The sequence below is a fragment of the Stenella coeruleoalba genome (assembly GCF_951394435.1).
Source record: "Stenella coeruleoalba genome assembly, chromosome: 4".
Taxonomy (NCBI): domain Eukaryota; kingdom Metazoa; phylum Chordata; class Mammalia; order Artiodactyla; family Delphinidae; genus Stenella; species Stenella coeruleoalba.
Window position 1 is genome coordinate 101,363,566 of NC_137149.1, and position 27,447 is coordinate 101,391,012.

General features: G+C 39.8%; 1 protein-coding gene across 5 annotated transcripts in view; it reads right to left on the bottom strand.

The window, feature by feature from the left end:
- COX18 (cytochrome c oxidase assembly factor COX18) overlaps nucleotides 1–27,447 on the bottom strand; it is an 85,656-nt gene that overhangs the window by 19,979 nt on the left and 38,230 nt on the right. For all 5 annotated transcript variants that reach the window (XR_013828273.1, XR_013828274.1, XR_013828275.1 and 2 more), the window contains one exon: nucleotides 11,247–11,405. The gene's annotated coding sequence lies outside the window, so the exon portion shown is untranslated. The remainder of the gene's footprint in view (nucleotides 1–11,246; nucleotides 11,406–27,447) is intronic.

A 27,447-nucleotide genomic window follows, 5' to 3' on the forward strand; every position in this document is an offset into this window, starting at 1 on the left:
TGCTCAACCTCACATTTTATATTTTATATAAGATAACATCTGAACTTCTAGTTGTAGCCTATAAAGACTTCCATGATCTGGTCCCCCAGCCACTCTCATCCACACCACTCTCCCAGCACCCTCTATAACAAGCATACTCAGCTCTTTGCTCTTTCCCTACATGCCCAGTTATACTTCCAAGCTTGTTTACACTCTGTACTTCTACGTAGTTTATACTCTCTCTCACTCTCTCTCTCAGTTCCATGGATTTTTACCTAAACTAAAGGGACCAGATCAAATGCCACCTCCTTCCTATATTTGTTTGTATATCTGTTTCTTTTTCCTCCAGAGTAAGGACAATGTTCTATGGAACATTTTCACTCTCATATGTGAATGAGTGAGTGAATGAATGAGTGAATAATAAAATTTCAAACAATTCCTTCTATAATTAAAGGCCAAAAGTGTATCACCTGAAAAACTTGAGTGCTTCCTTTTTTCAGATAGCTGAAATTATAAACCTATAATTTTTTCTTATCTCTATAAGTCATCTATTTTCATATGTATGAAAACAGAGCTTTATTTTTCCTAACTGAATTTAGGCAAATAACATCACATCTCTAGATTTATCACTTATTATCCCTGTAACACAATCCCTCTAAGTCCCAAATTTCCCATCTGAAAAATGGGGATAATTGTGTGGAAGCAGGAAATGGTGGAAAAGGGAAAGAAAGAGAGAGAGAGAGAAGGAGGGAGGGAAGAAGGAAGGAAGGAAGGAAGAGAGAGAGAGAGGTGGGGAGTGAGGGAAGAAGGAAGCATGCAGTAAATCCTCAGGTGGAGGTATTGATACTTTTCCAGGCCTCCCCAGGTGATCATGGGAATACACAGACGCCAATGATACTACTGATTTAGAGTGAAGTTTCACCAGATCTAAGAAGCATCCCACTTTTTAATTCCATCTGTGAAGAAAGGTGTGTTGTAGGTCAATTCCCAGATAACCCTGGGTGTTCGATCAGAACTTGGGTCTGAGACATACCTGAAAACCAATTCCCCAATCTATGCCTGACTACACTTTTACATGGATGGTTCTAATTCTGAATTTGGTCTGCAGACCCTAAATATAAATTCATTTCTCTACAATAGTAGTCTATAACTGATAGGATTTTCATGAGGATTCAATGAGATCTTAATGTGCTAATCCTTTCAAAGTGTTTAGCACAGCGCCTCACCCACAATAAGGGCTCAAACGTAATAGTTATGATTATTATTTATGGGATTCAATAATTTCGCATGTTCTACAACTGCAATAATTTTGAGTGCCAAATCATATATTTCTTCTGCTCAAGTGCTGGGAAGTCAGACTGGAAAGGAACTAGTAGCTAAAATATGTATATGCACAGCACTTATCAAGGTTGTATTTTTGTTTGTGTGATTATTTGATTCATATCTGTCTCCCTCACTAGACTGTATTCTCCAATTACAATTGAGCCTTGTCAGTTTTTGGTTGTCCTTGGATCCCCAGCACTTAACAAAGGGCCTGGCACATGGGAAGCACTTGATAAATATTTGCTGAAATAAGTTGTTCAATTATTTGAAAACATTCCAGGTACTACGCTAGAAATTTGGGAGACAAAATGTCTCAGAGAAAGTCTTCTGCCATCAATGAACTCTAATCTAGTCAACAAGTCCCTAAATCAAACCGATGCTTATAATGGAGCAAAGTACGTGTTATGAGAATTGTTCACATGGAGAGCTGTGGGAAAATATAAGAGGGGCATCTAACCTGTCAGGAAATGGGGAGTTAGGAAAAGGTTTCAAGAGGATGTGACAGTTAAGATAATCTCATAATATTCAAGAAAAAGACAAAGAGCAGTCCAAGGAGAGCAAGAAGCATAGAAATGAGAAAGAGGAAAGGCAAGTTTTTCTGTTTAATTGGAGAAGGATCTGCAAGAAAAGAGTGGCAAGAAACAAGGAGAAGTAGGGAGAAATGAGAACATGTGTTGTGAACCATGTTAAGGATTTTGAATTTAATTATGAAGGCAATCTGGAGACACTGGAGGATTTGAAACAGAGAGAGATGGTAACTTGAAAAATGAGTGGACTGGGTTAGGTCTCTAAAGTGTCTTCTGGCTGTAGAAATCTGTGATTCAGAATTATTTATTTATTTATTTATTTATCTATTTATTTATTTTTGCGGTACGCGGGCCTCTCACTGTTGTGGCCTCTCCCGTTGCGGAGCACAGGCTCCGGACGCGCAGGCTCAGCGGCCATGGCTCACGGGCCTAGCCGCCCCGCGGCATGTGGGATCTTCCCGGACCGGGGCACGAACCTGTGTCCCCTGCATCGGCAGGCAGACTCTCAACCACTGCGCCACCAGGGAAGCCCAATTCATAAATTTTGAATGCTAAATTTAATACTCAAATACAGTAACTGTATGTATTAGGATAGACTAAGCTTCTGTAACAAGCAGACTCAAAATGTACGGACAGCAGAGGTTCATTACATGCTCAGATGGCAGCCGAGGGCAGGTGCTTTGACTACCTTGTGGAGGAAAGATAGGATCTGCTCCTAACAGTCATTCTAGGCTAACAAAACTCTGCCATATTCAATGCATGGTTTCCAAGCTCACGCTGGTCTTCACATCACCATTTCATCCTTTGTGAATGGGTTATGGCATGAGAAGCACCCTATAGGAGGCTTTATGAGTCAGGTCTGGAACTGGCACAGATCACTTCCATTCAGTAGGACTCACTGGCTAGAACCAAATCACATGGCCACTCTAACTGCAAAGAAGGCTGGGAATTGTGGTCTAGCTGTTTGCTAAGGCAGTCTTTACCACATTATTCTAGCTTAGAATTTGGGGTACATTTGTGTTCCCTTTCCCCTAGATGGTTTTATTTTCTATTTTAATCATCTTAGAGTTTGTGTATTTCATTATAAGATAGCTCAAATTCATTTAAAAAAATGCATAGTGAAAATTATAAATAAAGCAAAAATCATATAGTTGGTGAATGTCAACAAGACTGTATGGTATTTTACAGTTCATAAAGGCCTTTCACACTCTTTAGTTTGCTTTTTTAAAGCAACCCTTTGATATAAGCAGGAAACGTTACCACCATTGTTTAAAATATAAGCATGACTCAGAGAAATAAATGACTTACCTGAGGTTGTCCAATTTCACTCATTCTAACAGTTATTTACATGTAGGAAATAGTTAATTGTCCTTGAAATCCATCTAAAAATGTAAAAGTATTTTTTTCAAATATTTTTAAGAACTGCCAAAAATAAAGGACATATTCATCCAGAGCTCATGTTGAGGTCTATCTTGAAACACTTAGATTCACATAAATCAGCAAAACTCACCTCAACCACATATACAGAAAGGACATAGAAACATAACCACTTGTAACAATACTGCAAACAGACGCCATCTGTGAGCTAGCTATCTTCATGCTATAGAAAAAAAAAAAGTTTGCAAAAGAGACAGAGAGAGAAGGCACTTGAAGCATAGATTCTGGCACTTACTTTGTTAAGGGTTTTAGATGGTGTGTGTTAGTTTCCTAGGGCTGCCATAACAAAGTACCACAAAATGAATGGCTGAATAAACAAAAATGTATTGTCCCACAGTTCTGGAGGCTAGAAGTTTGAGATCAAGGTGTCAGCAGGACCACACGCCCTCCAAAGGTGCTAGAGAAGGATCTGTTCCAGGCCTCTCTCCTAACTTCTGCTAGTTCTTTGGCTTTTAGTAGCATAACTCCAATTTTCACAGAACTGTGAGACCATAGATTTCTCATCTGCTCCCCTTTGGCTTGGATTTAGTCAATGAGACAAAGGCTTACATATTAAGGAATTAACAACCTACAAGAAAATGAAGAGAGCTTTCCTAAGCCCAAAAAGGAGTTGGAAAATGAGGCAACAGAAAGAAGCCAACAAAAAAATTCCAAATGCTCAGGCCATGTAAGGTTTGCCCTTCAGAACATTTTACCAGCATTTGGCCTGCTGTCCCCCACCAAGCCTCCTCTGGAAAGTGAACAACGTGTCAACCTCCCACATCTATGTAAGTTTCCCACTTGTCTCCCCTGAGCAATATTCTTCCCATGAAGTTATGTACAGCTCCTATCGTTATTCCAGATGACTTTTCCATCCTTCTGACACCTAGCTTGTATGTATTTAAAGGATGGGCCCATGAAAACTAAACCAAACAAAAGATATAGTACAAAGACCTCGGCTGTTCTACAGAAAAACACTTTTGCAGTTCTTCTTTCCTTTTCCCAGTCCAACCCAACTTTCCCACCCAACCTTTTCTAATACCACCTCCCCCCGCCAAAAAAAAAGGCGAATAGACAGTAAAACATCCTCACTGTTCACCAGTGGACGGGGAAGGTATTCTTCCTTTAAAGCTCATGCCCAGTGCCTGGCACACCAAACACCCTGTTGTTTCATCTTTCTGACTACCTTCATCACACTTGCCAGGCTAACCTCTGTGGACGGCAAGACTTAACAGTTAGAGGAGATGGGGGTTGAAGAACAAGGAGGAAGAGGAAGAGGAGAGGGAGTTGAGAAAGGGGGAAGGAGGGGGAGAAGGAGAAACAAAAAACCAAAAAGAAACAAAAATCTTTTTCAAAGAAGAACACCATCTTCAGAGAAAACGTCTGATAGGACTTGCACCTTAAACTTCCACCCACCTACTCACCACTCCAGGATTCTTTTCCCCAAATTTAACCTGAGATGGAATCACCTCTAGTCCAGGCTGAGGCAAGTTTGGCAGCTTCAAGGGTTGAATGGTGAAAATTTAGTAACAATCTGCTTTTCTCTGCAAATTGCTAAGGCAACGGTGTTCCTTAGCCAATTCAAAAATCAAGTGATGCCCAAATAAACTACAGCACATTCTTGTCTAGGCCTTTTACCCAGTAGCCAAAGCAAGGTGCAGCCAGAGTCTGCTGGTCTTGCCTGAGTCCTGCTGAAACAGTCCTACCATGAGATTGGCATTCTGCGGTGGTTTCTTCTAGAAAGGGATGGGAGTTGGGGCAAAAAAATTGTATGCTTATAGGGTAAAGGGAAGAGGTGGAAGACAAGAAGAAAGTAACTGTTTGTACAACGTGGTGCTCCCATGAATGTGGTCATAACAGAGGTCAAATTGGGCATCAGATTTACAGGATTATCATACCCAGATGAGAACAGGCTGAATTCATTATTAATCTGCAAAGAAGATCTTCCCTGTGATTTTTATTTCAATTCTCTTCCTACTCCCTCCCTTTGGTTGAGTGGTACCATGAATAAATCATATTCACCCCAAACCAGGGTATAATTAGCCTCTCTCTCAGCTTCCACAGTCTATCACAAGTCTTGTCAATGAGAGCTCCTAGATAGGTATCTTTCAGACACATCTGTTTTTCTGCATAGCCACTGCCACTAGTATAGCTCAAGTCATCACCATCTTCTCTGCCTGGATTAATATGGCAATGGACTCTTATCTCTCCCTCTCCCCCCACACATACCCTTCTCTTTCCATTCTATCCTGTAATCAGGATGATGTTTCTTAAATGCAAACACAAACATGTCACTCCACTGCTTAAAACTCTTCATGGCTCCCTGCTTTTATACTAAAGTTGGAACTTTCATCATAACTTTCAAGACCCTGCCTCCATGGCTTCTGCCCTACTCTCTAGCTTCTCCTCTTTTTCCTCCACGTGCTCTATGCTCCATCCATAACAAACTCCTTGAGGTTCCTCTAATGCACCCTGTTTCTCCCCTGTGCCCCTCCTTGCCTCCCACCCACCCTTTAAGTTCTCTTCTGGCCTCTTGAGATCTTCCCATCCTCCCCTCCTTCTTCTCCTTCCCCACTCCTCCTCCTCTTCCTCCTTCTCCTCTTCTTTCTCCTCCTCTTCCTTCTTATTTTCATCATTTGCTAACTCCTACTTACCCTATAGTCTTCAATTGTGATTTCACTTCATCTGTAAAAATTTACTTGTCCCTGTGCCTTGCAAATCTGTGTTAAGTGCTCTTCCCATAAGCTTTCTCAGAACTGTCACTTTCTCCTTCGATAGAGTACAACATTCTATATTATAATTGCTTGGTCACTCATCTCTCTCCTATCCTCCCCACCTGCCCCCCAACCCAGGACTACATACCCCCAAGATCAAGGAGCATGTCTGTTTTGCTCACCATGACCCTAGCACCACACAGAGAGCACATTATAAGTGATTCAATCAGTCAGTCAATTAAAATATTCCATGCTGCAGTGGTGGAGGTAAGAAAAGTCTTTGGCTCATGCATTGCTTCCCAAGTCTTCCTATTTAATCCTTGTGGTTATACTTTGGCAGAAGGCAAATTCATTGCCTTTTCTGCCTTTCACTGCATAAAAAGCAACTGTGGGATAAAAGATGAACACCACCAACAAAAACACTTACTTCCCTACTCAGATAATTTTTTAACAAGTTATGGAGGCTTGATCCTTGCTTTAGACTCTTCTCAAGCTGAAATTGTTAGTGATAAAAGATCACAGTTCGTTGGACCAGAATTCCTGAATTCTCAAACTCCTTCCATAACCACAGCCATCCCTAGAGGTTCAGGACCAACTTACCCATTAGACCCAGCAGTAACCCCATGCCTAGGGTCCACAATAGGTTTAGAAGCTCATGAAAATGTTTTAATTTATTTTAGAAGCAGAAGGAAAATAAACTTATAGGTCAAAAAAGTATCTTAAAATATAATATTTATCTTTATACCAACATAAAACATAATTTTCAATACTTTTTATGGAGGAAGGGGGTAAATTAAATCAACAGTGCCAAATACCCATGAAAATCATAACTTTAGTCCTGCTAAGTGCCTAGAAAATTATATGTGCACAGAAGACAAGGCTAAGGAATCAAAATCATCTCACTATCTTGGAGCCTTGATGGAGCCCTTAGTCTTGGTGAGAAGGTTGAATCCTATGGAAGATTCAAGGATTGCTCCTGTGCCTCTGACCTGTATGATGAGCCAACTGAGGTTTCTCTCACCCTTTTTCTTAGGTTTTTACAGGGACTAGGCAATCCACCAAAGGAAACTAGAATATGTTGCCCCCAAATATGCCTCTTTAACACAAAATTCTCTTTTCAAAATGTGAAAAGTATTTAGCAAGAATAAAATGCACCTAAGGGCAACATTAAAAACAAAGTAAACTAAATTCACAGAAAATATGGGCAAGCCTGTCTTTTTTTTTTTTAATAAATTGTTTTTGAATTTTATTTATTTTTTTATACAGCAGGTTCTTATTAGTTATCCATTTTATACATATTAGTGTATATATGTCAATCCCAATCTCCCAATTCATCACACCAACACCAACACCCCTGTCACTTTCTCCCCCTGGTGTCCAAACGTTTGTTCTCTACATCTGTGTCTCTATTTCTGCCCTGCAAACTGGTTCATCTGTACCATTTTTCTAGGTTCCACATATATGCGTTAATATACGATATGTGTTTTTCTCTTTCTGACTTACTTCACTCTGTATGGCAGTCTCTAGATTCATCCACGTCTCTACAAATGACCCAATTTCATTCCTTTTTATGGCTGAGTAATATTCCATTGTATATATGTACCACATCTTCTTTATCCATTCGTCTGTCAATGGGCATTTAGGTTGCTTCCATGACCTGGCTATTGTAAATAGTGCTGCAATGAACATTGGGGTGCATGTGTCTTTTTGAATTATGGTTTTCTCTGGGTATATGATGGGCAAGCCTGTCTTGACTCCCTCTTGACCCTTCTAGGCAAATGAGAACTTCCTGGGTAACAGTAAGAGCAGGCAGAGCAATCCACACAGCAAATGGCTCCAGTCCAAGCCAATTTACACAGGTCACAATTTCCCAGTCCAGTGCTTTTTCTGGGCTATGATGGAAGAGATAATGTAGATATGCAATCACATGATTTACTACCTAGCCCGCCTTCAACCAGAGTCAGGAAAGAAACATTGCTATGTGCAGTGCTATACCCAGAAGCTTTCAAGCTCAGGGATACTTAATTTTTTTTTTTAATTGAAATCCTTTCCCTTTCATGACCTCGTCTTTGCCTTTAGCAAACTCCTCCCCTAACTCTCCCAGAAGTAGGAGGTGACTTGAACACATATTTCTCTATCTCCAATTCTTACTTCACTCACCCTATGATATTGCTAGCATGGGAAGGGGGCCCTGTTGCCAGGGCAACCAGTAGTGCATAAGTTCAGTCTCAGTTGGATCCTCTATTCTAACTGATCAAATTCCAACTATGCTCTTGACTCATCTCAATTTTATAGACATAAGAAGGTAAAATATTTCATAATTCCTCTGACATATGTTTCATCTATATCTTCATAAGATCCTGCTGACCTGTCTCTTCTCCTGAATTCATTAACTTAACTCATTTATTTCTACTAACCAGAGATGATATTCAAAGTACTTAAAGCAGACATGGCATGAAAAATACATCAGAATGGATGTATTCACCAAATCAGAATGTATACTAGCTGTAAACAGGAACTGAACCAGAGCATACTAGCCACCAACTGGTCCAGTCTATAACTAAACTTGATACCTTTCCTTCCTGCTATCAAATAGACTTCTCCTCTGACCAGTTACTGTATACTTAATGTCCTAATTGTCCACCATCACATACAACTGAATAAGAATTTGATGTGAAATTCATCTGTGACTTTTATGTCAATTCATAGTTATGATAATTTAAAAAAATTAGTTTAGATATTCCCTTCATAGGAAGAAAGATATTGTGTTAGAAGGTAGAGAAGGATTTTAAAGGCACTGTATGTAGGAAGGAGAAGTAGGATTTCAGAAAGTACATAATCACTTCCTAATTGAGGTAGGAGTGGTCCCATATAGCAGTCAGCAGTGTTATTCCTGAAATGCTCCAGTTCCCCCTTCCAGGTATGTGGTACAATTGCACTTCTCAGACCCATTCTGCTTGGGTAGGGCCAAATAACTAGTTCTAACCAAAGAGTTGTGGGTAGACATGATGTATGTCACTTCCAGGAAGAATGCTGAATTACTGCTGAGACCCCAAAGAGCAACTAGCAACCTTCCACATTCTAGCTGCTATTTCAACTTTGATCCCAGAGGGAGGGTGACTTGCATTAGAGACCTCTAGCTGACTCACAATGAAAATGTAGTGTGAGTAAAAAATAACCTTTGTAGTCTTAGACCATTGAAATTTTTGGCTTTGCTTGTTACTGAGACATACTTTAAGCTAGCCTGACTGATATATTTTACTTTTAAGATCTTATCATTAGAGCCTCCTGTTTAGTGCCTTCATTCTGAGACACCTACTTCAATAGTTTTTAACGTCCATAAACTCCCTCATATTGTAAACAAAATTTAGGAAGCTCGTGAAGAACGTCCAGGGTGTTCATTAAATTCTCCAGAACATGTGTGTGTGTTGTTTAAGAAACCTTTCCCTACATCAAGATCGTAAACTTATTGAACGGAAAATGAGGAGTGCTAAGTTCCAGCTGAGCGTGGTACTTCACTGGTTTGGAAGTCTCAGATATGTAAACAAATCTAAATTTCATAAACAAAGCAGTGAACTTTTAAATATGAGTCATGATGTCTATAAATTGGCAAAGAAATTAAGAAGGCATTTTTTTGTTTTGTTTTGTTTTTTTCTGCAGTACGCGGGCCTCTCACCGCTGTGGCCTCTCCCGTTGCGGAGCAACAGGCTCCGGACGTGCAGGCTCAGCGGCCACGGCTCACGGGCACAGCCGCTCCGCGGCATGTGGGATCTTCCCGGACCGGGGCATGAACCCGTGTCCCCTGCATCGGCAGGCGGACTCTCAACCACTGCGCCACCAGGGAAGCCCTTAGGAAGGCATTTTAATGATTCTTTCAATATTAAAGCTTTGAATGAAAATGAATAATGACCATGAAATAGCTGTAATTCTTCAATATAGTACAAAACAGCAAATACAAATAATAGCTAATTAAAGTAGTGCTAATGATTATGGTTATCCTGCCTTTCATTTGCTAATGATATTTCACATTTTAAAAAGATTATTTTGAGTCCTAAAATATTTGTGTACTAAAGCATTCTTTTTCTTGGGCTGAAGGAAGCAATTTAATGTTGACAGAAATTGGTTTGAGAAGAGTATGCAGTTTAAATTACTGACTCTGAAAAGTAATGGTTGGTTGTTTTCTAAGAGAGCTGACACAAAGGAGAAAGGCCTGAGTGTTAAAAATAAAAACATATTTGGGACCAAAAAAAAAAGGGGATCTTAAACTTATTATCCTATGCTATCTTCTAGGAATTTTAAAGATTGCTTACACTTTTTATATGCAATAATGATCAAACTCAGATACATCTTATTCCACTCTCAAGGTTTCTATGTGAAACAGTATGAAGCTGGCAAATCTGTGTGAAGACTCTTCAATAATCACAACTTTTCTCCTCAGGTGGACCCAGTGCTTGAAATAAGAAGCACATCACTCCATGAGTTCACACACATTACTACCTGGCCATTACCCTGAGGTGACCTGGGCAACCTGGAGAACAACCTCTCCAGGCTATGGGCCTGGGGCAAGACCTAAAAACACCCTCCGAACCTAACTGGAAAATACAGAACACTCTGTCATAGCATGTGAAGGGTACCACCCTTCAATCACAGCAGGGTAGTGGGTGTAAACTATAAAATATAAGCTTCCTCGTATTTTCAAACACATAAGGGAGTCATTGCGTACATGGAGAAAGCTTTCATCTGGGGAAGTTTATTAAAATGTAAATGTTCAGAGATCCATCTAGAAGAAGTAGAATCAGGTAAGTTATAAAATATGTAAATATTGCTTCACTGCAAGATTGGTTACTAAAATCTGCACTCTGTAAATGTACAACCAGGCTGATATTTGGACTGACTGGGTCACAAGCAGTCAGCCAACAGAATGGAGAAATCTCCTGACCACTTGGAATCTACAAAGAAAATTGTCTGTTGACATAACTAAGCTGTAGCAGTATCTGATTTTGCATTCTGTAGGCAACAGATACCAGATAAAAATCTGAATTTACTCATGATTAGACTACTAATAACACCATTATAAATATTACAAAAATGTCCAACAGCAAAGGAGCATTAGAACAGAGGAAGACAGAGGGAAAGATCATGTTCCCACTATGGTCAAAAACCTGTTCCGTATTTCCTTCAGAATAAAAGCCTAGATCTTTACAGTGGCCTACCCCCCCCCCCCCACCATCTGGCCCACTTTACCACTCTGAGTTCCCCTCCCCTCCCCTCTGCTCCAGGCACTCACCTCCTCACTGTTCCTCAAATATGCCAAGCATGCTCCTGCCTCAGGGCCTTTGCAAAGAGCGCTCCTGCTGTCTGGAAGCCTCTTCCTCAAGGTGTACACAGGGTTGCTCCCTCATCTTCAAGTTTTCGCTCTAAAGTCACCTTCTCAAGGAGACCTACCCTAAAAACATAAACCACATAATTTGTTACAGTTAGCGTTTACCACATAATTTGTTAGTTAGTGTTTATTGTCCATCTCCCTCTGCTAGAGCCAAGGTCAAAGACGGGGACTTTTTCCAGCTGGTTCACAGATTATTCCTAATCACCTAGTACAGGGCCTGATACATAGAAAATACTGGATGATATACTGTTGAATAATTGAAAAAGCAAATTTAATTTAACCATATAAAAAGATCAAAGTGAGTAATCTGGAAGGAAAAATTCAAGAAATATTGATGTGATTTAATACTTTTTTCAAGTGACAGAAAAATTAAGTACATCTGATTAACACTTCAACAGGAGAAAGGTGCTTTTCTAAACTGACATCAGAGAACTTCAGAAAGAGATGGTATATATCGAGAGAGGTTATCTACATTAGCTTTTGAATATATTTAACTTAATCTGACTTAAAAATAATTGCATTATAGATTACTTTAGCACCTCAATATGTGTTAAAATTATAATTAGAATCTCATTTTTAAAGAAATAATCATGATTCTTTTATAATGCTGTATTTTACTTGCAGGGTTTTCACTTAGGGACTCACTAGCTGCAGAATTAGTGAAAAAGTCTTGCCCGTCACTTGACATTTCCTCTTCATATCCCCAGATGTTGGGATCTTTCTATGACAGATCAATTTAGGAAGTGCAAAATCACCACATTTAGTTAAGAAGGATACACATAAGCATGATGGAGGCTGATTTTGCAGAGCTGAAAAGGTCCTCAACCTTTAAGAACCTATTTAACCACACTGCTCCAAAGAAGCTTTCGGATACTACAGTTAAATGTTGAGCTCCCCTCTGTGTCTGGGAAAAGCCATACAACAATTTCTAGAAAAGCAGACTGGTGGTTGGAAGGCTTCAGTAATAAGAAACAATTTTCTTATTACTGTACTTCCTCTTCCCTGCTTTAGAAGGAGTTCTTCCTCTGCCTGGAGAGAACAAAACTATCATTCGGCAGGCTCAACTACAGCATGCAGAGAAAGGGCTGCCCAAATCCAAAGAAAGCTATACAAGAGTGGTTATTCATGGGCTTCCCTGGTGGCGCAGTGGTTGAGAGTCCGCCTGTCGATGCAGTGGACACGGGTTCGTGCCCCAGTCTGGGAAGATCCCACATGCCGCGGAGCAGCTAGGCCCGTGAGCCATGGCCGCTGAGCCTGCGTGTCTGGAGCCTGTGCTCCGCAACGGGAGAGGCCACAACAGTGAGAGGTCCCCGTACCGCAAAAAAAAAAAGAGTGGTTATTCAGGGACTTCCCTGGAGGTGCGGTGGTTAAGGATCCACCTGCCAATGCTGGATACACGGGTTCGATCCCTGGTCTGGGAAGATCCCACACACTGCGGAGCAACAAAGCCCGTGAGCCACAACTACTGAGCCTGTGCTCTGGAGCCCGCGAGCCACAACTATTGAGCCCACGTGCCACAACTACTGAAGCCTGCGCGCCTAGAGCCTGTGCTCTGCAACAAGAGAAGCCACCACAATGAGAAGCCCGTGCACTGCAACAAAGAGTAGCCCCCACTCAGGCAACTAGAGAAAGACCGCACGCAGCAACGAAGACCCAACGCAGCCAAAAGTAAATGAATGAATGAATTAAAAAAAAAAAACGAATGGTTATTCATATCCCGTGTGTATAAGCTTGCTTCATGAGGGAAAGAACTATGTCTTCTGTATCCCTGTACCTTATGTATACGTGGTTGGCTTTCAGTAAATGGTTGTTGAATGAATGAATGGTTCAAAAACAAAAGAACTAATAACTGTTCCCTAGGTTCAAAGTGGGACTACAGCTAAGTGCTGAGCACCTATTTCTTATCATTCTAAGCACATATATTTTACTTTTTTCTGTCTTTTTTCATTATTAAACCCCATAAATGTTTCTTGAATTATTTTCTGAACTGCTTACTTTTATCTTTTTGCATAACTTAATTCTTTTATCTTTTCATTCATCCAACAAATATTTGTTCACCCTGAGCCCAACTTCCTACTTCAGAGATAATGAAAGAGTAAATGCCTTGGAAACAGACATATGGACCTATACTTATTCCATCAATCTCTTAAGTGCCTTCGAGCAAGCTGCCTAACCTCTCCCAGCCTCAGCAACTACATATGTTATCTAGAATCATACCCATTGAAGTAGATTGTTTGAGGGCCAATTGAGATCATATAGGTATATAGTAGGCAATTGATAAGTGTTCATTGTCTTCCATGCTTCCATTTCCTACTAAAAGGTGGGAAATTTAATGACTGATGAGCAAATCCCATTTAAGCTCCCAGAAATTAGAAAAGGTCAGCCTGAGAGATTCCTTCCAATGGCACAGACTATGCTATATATCATTGAGACTCCACTTTGTTTCCCTCTGTGAACACAGAAAGACTTCAGTTCTCAGACCACCTTTTAGTCAGTGGGTTATGTGGCCATTAGAATGTAGCAAAAGTGACATTCACCCACCTCCAGATGTAGTGCCTAAAAAAATCTTCCAGGCCTGGCCCCTAACTGAAGCCCAGATGCAGAGAATCCAAGGGAGGACTCCAATACCTTACATGATATAGAGGCATGGAAAAGAAGGAACCTAGGGCTCTAAATTACTGCGTGGACTAGACCCTTCACCCCTAATGAACTGCAAAAATGTATGACATGTAAACTGCTCAGTGTAGGAGTTGTTTTGTTTTTACAGCAGTTAGCCTATCTTGAATAATTCATCACACAAACCACCACTCAGTCCTAGAACTGAAAACCTGGAAACAGATTAATAGTTTATCAGTTCTCTCACTAAATTTGAGAGCTGAGACTGGGTCTTAACTTCTTGGTACCCTACTCGACACTTAGCACAATGCCCTAAATAAATCAGTTGCTTATTATCTATGTGTGAATTAAGTACTGCCACAAGATAGGATTAAATATACTTATATATTTACAGTTACACATATACATATTTTAAATAAAGTCCACCCTGCACACTGTAGCTATTTTAATTTAAAATATAAAGCTTATTTTCTGAAATCATTCCAGTTTAGGAAACAATCAAGATATGATGACAATTAAAATGGCAATTAGAATATAGCCCTGTTTCTCCAGGTCACTTATAAGAGGAGGGCTAGCATAGGAAGGAGTAAGTTATAGGGACAATCAAGTGAATAGGTAAGAATCTTAGTTGTGTTTGAATAGTAAGCTCTGAGATTTCAAATCCCTAACACTTCCCTGTCTCACTGAGTCCTGGAGGGGTCAGGGGTCATTTTCTCCTTGGATTATAGTCTCCAACCAATTCTGTTACTGCTACTGTTACTTCCATTCTTTCTTCCAGCAGCCTTGCTTGTACCACTGCTGGCCCACTTTTTAACAAATTCTCATATCTCACCTTTGATGAATTTCTCTTTCCACCACACAAGCACCCACCTGCAAGTGTACAAGTATTTGTTTGACAACTAAAGTACAGATTGCTAGTTCAATTTTTATGGTCCCCTCCCTGATGGAATGTGGGACACATTCCCCCATAGCTACACTGGAGAATGTTTTTTAACTGACATTCTCAAAAACATTTCTCCCCCATAACAATCAAACCGTATCCCAAGTTTTAGGCCCAGTTGTCAGCTATCTTCAGGTGAATTTCCTACCTAGAGGTGATATTTTCACCAGAAACCAGCAGTCAGTATCTGTCTCTCTTTACTGTTTAAATGCCCTAATGCCAGTGGCCTGGGTACTTGTTAATCCCTAAATACTCTTCCCACTCTTTCTTAATGTAAATTTTGTTAAGTATATCGTATATTCAGAAAGATACACACAGCACAAGTGTCCAATTCAATGAATCTCTTCGCTGCTGTTAGTCAGTAGGCCACTTAGTTGGCTTTTCCCAGAAGCCTTAGAGAACCCTCTGCAAAAAGGAATTTTGATAACAGTCCCTGATATCCTAACATCTTTGATGTGAGCAGGAAGATTCCTCCACCCTTGTCTACTGCCGCTCACACATACTCCTACATGGTTTTGCTACATAAATAATAAACTAGAGTTAGCACTGGTAATATGTCATGAAGAAAATCTGACGGTTTGATATCTAGTTTACACCCTTGTATATATTGATTTTGATAAAGTAGTACTTCTTATTTACACAAAAGCGTCTCAGGGATGGAATACATATTGACACCGTGAACAATACTCTGAAGAAGAGAGATTTGCATGCTTCACTGAAGTCATATTTATGATGGATTCTAGACAACTCTAGAAATGGTGGGGGAAGGTGAGGAGTGGAGAAACTGGCCTCACATCAGACCAAGAAATCCTTTCGAGACTTCCCTGGTGGGGCAGTGGTTAAGAATCCGCCTGCCAATGCAGGGGACACGGGTTCGAGCTCTGGTTTGGGAAGATCCCACATGCTGCGGAGCAACTAAGCCCGTGCGCCACAACTACTGAGCCTGTGCTCTAGAACCCACAAGCCACAACTACTGAGCCCGTGGGCCACAACTACTGAAGCCCACGTGCCTAGAGCCCGTGCTCCGCCACAAGAGAAGCCACCACAATGAGAAAGCCGTGCACCACAACGGAGAGTATCCCCTGCTCGCTGTAACTAGAGAAAGCCCATGCGCAGCAACGAAGACCCAACGCAGTCAAAAATAAATAAATAAATAAATATATTAAAAGAAAAAAAAATCTTTTCACGTCTCTATCCACATATTCACCACATGCTGTGCTCCCTCTCACCACCAGCTTCAAAAATCAAAGGACGTAAACATACTGGATTTATACCTGGATATAAATTTCCATATAATCAAATCTTTCCTGCATTCTCAAGCATATCCAAAACATGTTATTTAAATGCCATAAGAAAATGGAAATTATTTCAAAAGGTGGCATTCCAATGTTCTTAAGAAGAAAACTGTGCTCACATTTAATTCACAGGAAAGTGGGGGTAATGGACAAAAGAAAAAGCATCCTTAGAATTATTCTTTCATCCCACAAATCATTTTCCTCTTTTTTAATACTCCAATTTTGGATTTTATTAAAACATCAGCTTTTCATTTTCCGAAACTATCCATGAACTTGGTCTATCTTATCTATAATCCTACAATTGTCCATCTATCTTCAGACAGAACTAGAACTCCCATTTAAAGAATGCTATGAAAATTACTTTTTCTCCCATTCATAACCAAACACACACACCACCCTACTGCAGCTGCTTTGCTGCAGTTGGTTGTGCTGCAATTTCTTAACTTATTCACACTACTGCTGCAGGGTCTGGAAGTATAGGTGATATGAGCACCTGGGGCTCTAAATGACTGGCCTCTTCCAACAGGAATATGGACATGTTGAAATTATTTAGACGTCGCTCACATGTTTATTTCACTGCTCCTGGGTGGAGTTAAGTGAAGCCTCTTCACCCACATATTTTATTGTAAATTTTCATGAAAAAAGGAACTGTCTCCTGACATAAGTAATCTTATTTCACCATTATTTAGGCCTAATGATGAAATGAAACATGCCCAGTGGGCCTGGAGTAATCTAGTAAAAGGCCAGATGACAGGAAAGGATAGTAGTACACCCTGTGAGCAAGCAGGAAATCTGAATCTATAAGACACAGTCAGCACTCTTAAAACATGCTGTTGAATTTAATTCTAATCTTTTATATACATGTAACATGTATATCACACGTTTCTTTAAAAATGTAATTATTAAAATGTTTTAAAAAGTGCAGAGGATTTTTAGGGCAGTGAAACTATTCCGTAAGACACTATAATGGTGGATACATGACATCACACATTTGTCCAAACCCACAGAAGATACAACACCAGGACTAAACTGTAATATGGGCTTTGGGTGCTAATAATACTTCAATGTAGGTTCATCAGTTTAACAAATGTACCATTCTGGTGCAGGATGCTGGCAGTTGAGGAGTGTGAGTGTGTGGGGGCAGGGGTATGTCTATTTTATTTAAGTTTCTTATCAAGATATTTTTTCATTTAAATTAAATCATGTGGAATAAATAAATAAATACATAATATGGATATTCCTTCTCTGTGCTCTCTCATTGCTCTCTACTGGGCTAAAGATAATATTTTAACTGCTTCCAACATCCCTACAACGTCAGACAAATTGCTTTCTGAATGTCTCCTTTTAAAGAGCTTTTTATTCTTTCCTCACACAATTCCTGGAACTACCCTTCTCTTTCTCATTGCATGCAACTTCTTTTTATCTGTATTTACTGTTGCCTTGGCCACCAATCAGAGATGTAATTAGCTTTTCTGAAACCTGGCTGTATTTTTACCAACATTTTTTTGAATCTGTATGAAGAAAGGACTTACAGAGTTAGATGGCACTCCTTCTCTCCCATCTTCTCATACCACCCACCACCCAATCAATTCTATGAGTTCCCATCAGAGATGTCATTTCAAAGAGCCCTTATCCAGTCAGCGATTTCTTGGTTGAAAGTTGGGTTGGCTCCCATGTCCACGTGGGCATGCCATGCCATGAATGCCCTTCTCAATCTGACCTGCACTTACCTTGTCTCCTTTCATTTTCCCAAGAGATCACACATGGCACTTTCCCACATCCATCCATTGCCTGACCTTTGCTTTCCTCCTTCTACAATTCCTTTTCCCCTTCTATGACTGGAAAAAACTGTTTATACGTCCTTGCATTTCAACTTATCTTCTCAGTGAAACCCTCCTTAACATCCCAAGATAATATCAACACAATCCCTCTTCTGGTTTATATCACTAGCATAAAATTTGTTAATTATACTCTGGTTAATTATTCATGCAGTTGTCTTTCCACTGGACTGTAAGAAACTTGGGACTCAAATGACCTTCGTCATTTTTGTATTCCCGACTTTCACCTGGGTGGCTGGCACCAAGAAGGTGTCCTGTGAAGTGACTGTTTGGTGAATGCATTCACTTAATAACCAGGAATAGTTCACCTGACCAAAGAGAGGAGTCAGAATTTTCTAATCTCACCAATGAGAGGAAGTAACACAGGTTTTCTCTTATTTCTGCTTGACTAATTAGAGTATGTACATTTTATTTCTGTTATAGTCTTTCAATGGACATAGTATTACCTTCCTCTACTCTTCAATTTAGTTTAAAATAGCAAAATTTCCCCCTTCTTCATGAAAATGGCAATGTAAATTTGAGTAATGATCATTTACAAAGATTTATCCATTCATTCACTCAAATATATTTTGTATCTTCCATAGGGAAGAGATGAAGTTCTTTTTATCCATGGATTTTATCTGGGAGACAGAGAACGAGACTATTTATATCAAGCTCACAAGCAAAGTACAAAATGTCTCTGAAAATTCAAAATCCTATGAAAATTTTCACAACAGCAAGATCTAACTCTCATGGGTTCCACAAGAATCAACTTCTACAGCACTCACTAAATAATGCTTTCCTCCAGCCGCCTGAAGCCTAAACCGGACTAATGGGCTTCAGGAAACAGCTGTGGTTTCAGGAAATGGGAAAATATGACGATCTACTGTTGAAAGCTACCCACCACTGCTCCCACTACTACCACTCACCCCTCATTTATCCACTGTCTCATACACACACACACACACACACACACACACACACATATCCTCACAACTCCCCCTTTGAGCTAGGCTGCTGTCAGAGGCATATGTAGAGGTACATTACTCTTAGAGCAGTTTTCTAGGTTTACTTAAATAGCACAGAAACCAGGTTAAATGGGGTCAGTCATGTTCCAGATTTTCCTAACTTCCAGAAGCCCTAGTTTCCAGGAACCCATGTGGAAAAGACATCAGGCTGAAACATCTGTCAGAGATTGATGGGAAACCCACTGGGCTGGAAGTCACTGGCCCTGAATTCTCTGCTGATTCTACCACGGTGATCTTAAGCAAATCTCCTTACATTTCATGGTGTCACTTCACTCATTTACTATAGGATATAATTGTCCAGTCTACATATTTTATATTGGACATGTACTAAGTGCTACATAAAGGGGAAAGATAAATAGGGACCACTGTACTCATTGGTAAGTAATTTAGAACATTTATTAGAAAATAAGTAAAGATATAACTTGGAGTCGGTTTCAAAGTTGCAGGATCAAAGACATACTATGCTCATTCTGAGGGGAACTATCTCTATACCTCCAGACATCTGGTGAATAGGGTCCTTTTTCTCTGTGTTAGAAATCGCTTATTGGAAAATTAAGGCAAAATACTGATAAACACTCTCCAAAAGTCCCTTCTATACCTTTTCATCCTATGATTCTGTGTATTAAATGACAGACTGTTTGCCAGTTTGATTTAAACCCTAGTTATAGCTCACTATTGAAATACAATGCTTTGCATAGAGAGAAGTTAAAATTCCAGATAAAGGTATACCACAATGCTGAGTCAAATGTCCTTACTTCATGGTAGGGGAAGGAAAAAGTAGAGCTATAATGAGAGAAGATTCTGGCAAATGGGCAACTGATTCTCTACAGATGAAGGATAAAAGCAAGAGCGAGAAGTAAAGGAAACATGTAGAACTTGCCTGGAAAGGGAGCTGGGACAAAGTGGAACTGTCCCAAAGAGAAGGAACAGAGAAGGAATGTTTCTGCAAGGTGGAAAAAAGCAACTTCTCCCTACAGGAATGTTGAAAAAACTAGACTCCAGTAAATACAGTCAAGGTAGCTTTACTACTTTGGTTCTGGACATCTCTGAGAAGTAAAGGTCATGAAAGGTTAAATTGTACCATTCCCTTTCTCCATATTTCATGTGTACAGATTAATTGTAAGTCTGGTGTAACATACCTAGTCTTCATTTCATTACTTCATGGTGAATATGATGCATTTGAATAACTAATCATAATATATCTAGCCAACTCTACAATGGCCCTTGAAATCAAGAATACAAATGCCCACAGATAAATGTGGTAAATTCAGATATTTTTTCTTGACAATATCCAACAACCAGGAAGAATATGCAGCACTGTTATTCATCAGAGCTTTTATAAAATGGGAACTTGAAGAAACATGTCTAAACATGCCTAAAATAAACACAAAATGTACTCTTGGGAAAACACATTCATGGGAAAATATTTTCTTGTACTTTAATTTCTGCTAAGGTTGTGATAACAGGGTTTGTGTTATAAGTACTAAACAAGGAATCAGTTTAAAGATTACACTTATGTGAGGGAACACTACTGTAAGTCAAAAGCTTCAGGGCTTCCCTGGTGGCGCAGTGGTTGAGAGTCCGCCTGCCAATGCAGGGGACGCGGGTTGGAGCCCTGGCCTGGGAGGATCCCACATGCCTCGGAGCAGCTAGGCCTGTGCGCCACAACTGCTGGGCCTGAGCTCTAGAGCCCGAGAGCCACAATTACTGAGCCCGTGTGCCACAACTACTGAAGCCCACGTGCCTAGAGCCCGTGCTCTGCAGCAGGAGAAGTCACCGCAGTGAGAGGACCGCGCACCGCAGCAAAGAGCGGCCCCCGCTCGCCGCCAGCACACAGCAACGAAGACCAAACACAGCCAAAAATAAATAAATTAATTAAAAAAAAGAAGCTTTACAGGCACAACTGCAATTCAGCTGTGTGTGCATCTGGCAATGTGGTCATTTGTACATATTTTTTAAGGTGTGTGAAAAAGATGATATACTGAATAGGTTATCCATGAGTTATGAAAAGGAGGAATCATTATCTGCTTCCAAATTTACAAGCTCAGCATATTCTTTGTGTCTTACGGCTTCACATATTTATTAAAACAAAGATAAGAAGGGAAAATGGAAGATGATAATTTTCTTTATGGCAGAGATACATGTTGTAAAATAGCTGGTAAAATAATTAGAACAGATAAATTCACAAGCAAACTAGAAACTTCTATCTTGTACACATATCTCTAATGAACCTGGAGAAGAAAACATTTTAAAGTCTTAGGTGTAATGTTTTCTGTGGAGAACAATAAAGTTCTGAAACTTTCACTGGGCTCTCCAAACAATTCAGGGTGTTGCCTTGATCTTCAAAGCCCCAATATCTTTTGGGTTCAGGTTTCCATAGAAACTGCCTTTATGTAGCACAGCATGCTTGTTTCAGCTGGCCAGAGAACAGGTGCCAACAGGCCTTAGGTGAAAATACCAAGGGCTGGAAGCAACACATTTTCCATGGAGAGATTCCATTTTTGGAATTCATTTTTGCAGTTGGTTTCACCAAGTTCAGGAATATTGGCCTTCAGGACATAGAATAGAGCCCAATTACCTGATACTTATGAGAATATTTAGGGGTAAATAAACATCAAGTCACAACATTATTAAGATGGAATAAGCACCTTGGCTGAAATTCTCTAAATTCTTTGACTTCCTTCTGAATTGCTCCAAGCATGCCAATGTGTGTTGAAACTGTAATTAAGTCCTCCCACTTCTCCACGAAGAAAATTCAAGCCTGTCTAAATAATAAAGTTTCCTTTGCAAATGCAAGGTGTTTTAGAACAACTGGCAATGAGTTATTTAAAAAAAATAAAGCCCTCAGAACTACAACATTTATTTGTATTGCATATCTGGAGAGCTCAAGTAGGAACACAGAAATTTCCATCAAATGTATTCATCTATGGAGATCCTCAGGGAAGGATCAATCCCCTGCTCCAACTTATGGAAGCAGAGTCTACAATTCAGTCTGAGAACAGCCCACCATCTTTAGGAAACAGTTCTTTAACCATGACCAAGTCTCAACTCAAATGTCATCTCCTCAGAGGCCTTCCATATGTACTCTAGCTAAAGTAGTGCCCACTCCAACATTACTCTCTGCTGCTTTTTCATAACAGAACTGGCAGAAGAAAGAATCAGAAAACAGGTCAATTGAGATTAACTAGGCAAGAAACAGAAAGAAAAAGGAATGAAGAAAATGAACAGAGCCTCAGATACCTGTGGAAAACCACCAAGCTATCAAATATATGCACAGTGGAAGTCACAGAAGGAGAGAATAAAGAGAAAGTGGCAGAAAAAAAGTGTGAATAAATAGTGGCCAACAACTTAGCACATTGTTGCTAAGCACAACTTAGCACAACAACTTAACAGCTTAGCAAATATGATATAAAAAATTCATCTAACAGTCGACTAATATTTGACAAGGGAGCCAAAGAACACTCACTCATATGGAAAAAAAAAAGTTTCTCCAATAAATGTTGTTGGGAAAACTGGATAACCACTTACAAAAAAAAAAGAAATTGGACCTCTACCTTATAACCCCAAAATTAACTCAAAATGGGTTAAAAACATAAATGTAAGACCTGAAACTGTAAAACTCCTAGAAGAAAACATAGGGGAAAAGCTCCTTGACATAGCTCTTTGCAATGATTTTTTTTAATACGACACAAAAAACACAAGTAACAAGAGCAAAAATAAACACGTGGGACTACTTCACACTAAAAAGCTTCTGCACAGCAAAAGAAACAATCAACAAAAGGAAAAGGCAATCTATGAAACACGAGAAAATATTTGCAATCCATATATCAGATAAGGGGTTAATAACCAAAATATGTAAAGAATTTATACAAATCAATAACATTAAAAAAATCCAATTTAAAAATGAGTAGATGGGGCTTCCCTGGTGGCGCAGTGGTTAAGAATCTGCCTGCCAATGCAATTCTGCGAGCCCTGGCCCAGGAAGATCCCACATGCCACGGAGCAACTAAGCCCGTGCACCACAACTACTGAGCCTGAGCTCTAGAGCTCACAAGCCATGACTACTGAGCCCACATGCCACAACTACTGAAGCCCGCGCGCCTAGAGCCTGTACTCTGCAACAAGAGAAGCCACCACAATGAGAAGCCCGTGCGCCGCAACGAAGAGTAGCCCCCACTCACTGCAATTAGAGAGAGCCCGTGCACAGCAAAGACCCAACACAGCCAAAAATAAATAAATAAATAACAGATAAAAATGAGTAGAGAAACTAAACAGACGTTTTTCCAAAGAACACATACAAATGACTAACAGATACCTGTAAAGATGCTCACCATCAATAATCATCAGGGCAATGCAAATCAAAACCACAGTAAAATATTACCTCACATGTGTTAGAATGGATATCATCAAAAAGACAAGAGATAACAAGTATTGTTGAGGATGTGGAGAAAACAAAACACACACTGTTGACAGGAATGTAAATTGGCACAGACACTATGGAAAACAGTATGGAGCTTCCTCAAAAAATTAAAAAAAGAACTACCATACGATCTAGCAATCCCTCTTCTGAGTATATCCAAAGGAAATAAAAACAAGATTCCAAAGAGATATATGAACCCTCATGTTCATTGCAACATTGTTTACAATAGCCAAGCTATGGAAGCAACTTAAGTGTCTATCAATGGATGAATGGTTAAAAAAGATATGGTATTTACATATATGCAATAAAATATTATTCAGTCATGAGAAAGAAAATCCTGGCATTTGTGAACACATGGATAGTCCTTGAGGACATTAGCTAAGTGAAATAAGTCAGAGAGAGAAAGACAAATACTGCATGATGTCACATATATGGATATCACTTATACATATTGTACCATAAGTGTAATATAATACTGTACTATACACTTTAAAGTTGCTAAGAGAATAGATCTTAAATGTTGTCACCACAAAAAAGAAATGGTAATTATGTGATGTAATGGAGGTGTTAGCTAATGCTACCATGGTGACCACATTGTCATATATAAGTTTATCAAATCAACACATTGTATTGTACATCTTAAAATTACACAATGTTATATTCAATTATATCTTAATAAAGTTGAGGAAAAAATTAATCTATTCACCCAAGAAGCTGAAGAACTCCAAGTAAGATAAACTCAAACATCAAGTACTTTATTCACTGCTGCATTTTCAGACCCTAAAACAGTGCCTAACACATAGAAGTCTCTCAGCAAATATTTGTTGAATCATTCAATAAATTATTCTTTATTTTGCAAATGAAAAGCCTGAAGCACAGAGAAGCGGAGTAATTTTCCCAAAGTCAAACAGCCAGTAAGTGATGGAGTCTGGTTTTAAATCCTGGCAGGCTGACAACAGAGCTCTCAATCTTAACCTCATGCTAGTGTACATCATGTACCAGCCCTAGAGGTGCTGAAGTGTTCAAATCTACATCTTCTGTCTGAAACCCATGTTACAGAATTAGCCATCTTCTACTGCCTCCCTCTGCTTCCATCTGAAGGACTTGACATTTCTGAACCATCGCTTCTCAGATCTTCAAAGACAGTGAGGTATAGTGGAAAGAAAATGAGCTCTAGTGTCATACAGACCTCGGTTTCGATCTCTAATTGGGCCCTATCTGAGGCTTGTCACCTTGGATAGGTAACTTGATGTGCTTCCCAATTTTCACATCATGGTAGGCATAGAGAATTATAATATTTCTACAGCACACTGGGGCTAGGTGCACTTGGTCAAAGGTGACTGGCCTGGAAATCCAGGTGCCTCATGCTCTTCCTACCCACCTCTAGGGCTAAGATGATCATAGGGGGGCACTCCTACAATTGATTTGCATACACAACTCTTGAAATGCTCTAATTTACCCAGTTTCCTTACCTTTAAAAATGGGGGGCTTCCCTGGTGGCGCAGTGGTTGAGAGTCCACCTGCCGATGCAGGGGACACGGGTTCGTGCCCCGGTCCGGGAAGATCCCACATGCCGCGGAGCGGCTGGGCCCGTGAGCCATGGCCGCTGAGCCTGCGAGTCCGGAGCCTGTGCTCCGCAACGGGAGAGGCCACAAGAGTGAGAGGCCCGCGTACCGCAAAAAAAAAAAAAAAAAGGGGCACCGGTTCATTAAATGGGGCAAATGATGTCTATTTCACAGAGCCCTTGTGAACTATAAATAAAGCATCATAGACAAAATGCTTGCTATAGACTATCAATATGTATGTGCTCAGTTGACGGCAGTTATCATCATGGTTACTATGATTAGGATTGTTTAAAAAGAAATAACAGGTCCCAAATAGATCACTTGTGCTGAGCCCCACTTCAGCAAACCAAGACTTAATTGCAGTTTCAACCTCTCCCAGGAATGTGACCTTTAGCAGTCAATCTGGAATCACCTGATCAACACAAGGTAATCTGCATGACAGACCCCACTCTTCCCCCAAAGGAAGGTGATCTTACCTGAAAAAATCCTTTCTTTTGTTTATGACTTCCTTGTCCCACCCCCTTTCTGTCTTTAAAAACCTTCCATTTTGTACAGCTCCTGGGAGTTCCTTTCTCTTTGCTAGGTGGGATGCTGCCCAATTCATGAATTGTTGAATCAAGCCAATTTGATCTTTAAATTACTCAGGTGAATTTTATTTTTTAACACTATTAACATCAGCAGTAGCATTTACTTACAGTTTCTATGGGCTCTCTATACCCAAGAAACAGCCTGGGCCAGATTTCATCATGCAGGTTTGTTTCTCTGCTTCCCGTAACACTGAAGTATTGTTGGACATTACTTTTAGTTTATTAATTTTGACTCCCTGTTCACTCAGTGACAAGGCACCTAACTGTGCACTGTGGGAGATTCCAAGGAATACAATCACAGACTCTCAGGACAGGATGAGACTACTACCCTGTTGAACTGCTTCCCTCAAAGGCTTGAGTCCCTTCTAAACATTCACTGAATGAACATTTGATCAATTTTCCGATACCTCCAGTGACGAGAGTGTAACCATCCAAAGAAGCGCATTCTAACTTGGGACAAGATTTATTAAAAATTCTTCTTTACACTGATTCCAATCCAGCTTCTGCATACTGATAATTTTTCAATCTGGAGCCACACTGAGGAGCTCCAATATATGTCATATAGAGCTCAGCTTGAAAGATCACATTCTAGGACTCAGACATACCTGGGATTGTCTGAAAAGAGGGAACCTGGATCTGGTCTAGGGTATTATTTGTAGGAGGAACTGGAGAGCTTCCTGGAAAAGAAGTCATTCATCTAATCAAAAACTAGCTGTGGAACAGTAGCAGATAGAAGCCATAGTCTACAAATACAGGAGAACAAGCAAACCACTTCTTTTCTATAATAACTTAATTTCTGACTAATAAAGTAACCTACTTTTATCATGCATTTGTTCACAGATGATGAAAGAAGAGCATATGAGTAGAGCCCAACGTCAGTCTCTGAGACTGTCTTCCAATCCTGCCCCTATGGTCTCATACTTAAGTCCCAGGGTCAGGAAGGGCCTTACAATGAAAAAAGAGATAGGGATTTTTCTGAAATTAAATAATTACTATCTACAAGTCTGTGCTGATAAATTCCAAAATCTCAATGAAATAAAAGGTTGATAGGAAGTATATATATAACAAAAACTCAAGAAAAATACCAAACATGAAAAGATCAATAAGCTTGGAAGAAATTGAACGTTATCAACTAATTACCTCTAATAAAAGATTTTAGAACCAGACAATTTTGCTGGCAGGTAATTCAGTTCATTTTATTAAGCTAGCATAACGAAAATAGCAGAGGTGACCAAAGAGGGTCTAAAATACAAAAGCTGGGGACTTCCCTGGTGGTCCAGTGGGTAAGACTCCATGCTCCCAATGCAGGGGGCCCAGGTTCTACCCCTGGTTGGGGAAACAGATCCTGCATGCATGCTGCAATTAAGAGTCTGCATGCCACAACTAAGAAGTCCACATGCTGCAGCTAAAAATACCAAAAAACAAAAAAGATCCCTCATCCCACAACAAAGGTGCCACATGCCACACTAAGACATGGTGCAGCCAAAAATAAATAAATAAATAAATATTTTAAAAAATGAAATACAAAAGCTGTAAATCTCACCTATGTGGATTTGAAAGGTCAAAGTAAAATAAGAGCAAATTTTGTAAATTGGAAACAAGTTTAAAAGATGGCTTTTCATTAAAGGAAGGAGTATACAGGGGTGCCAAGCACTAAATACCTATTTCTCTAAGATTTCTGGAAGGTATTTTATTTATTGTTCATTGTCTATATACCCCTGTTAGAATATAAGCTCCACAAAGGCAAGAATCTTGGTTTACTGGTATATCTCAAGCATCTAAACATTGCCTGGCATATAGGAGACATTCAAGTATTCGTTTCAAAAACAAATGC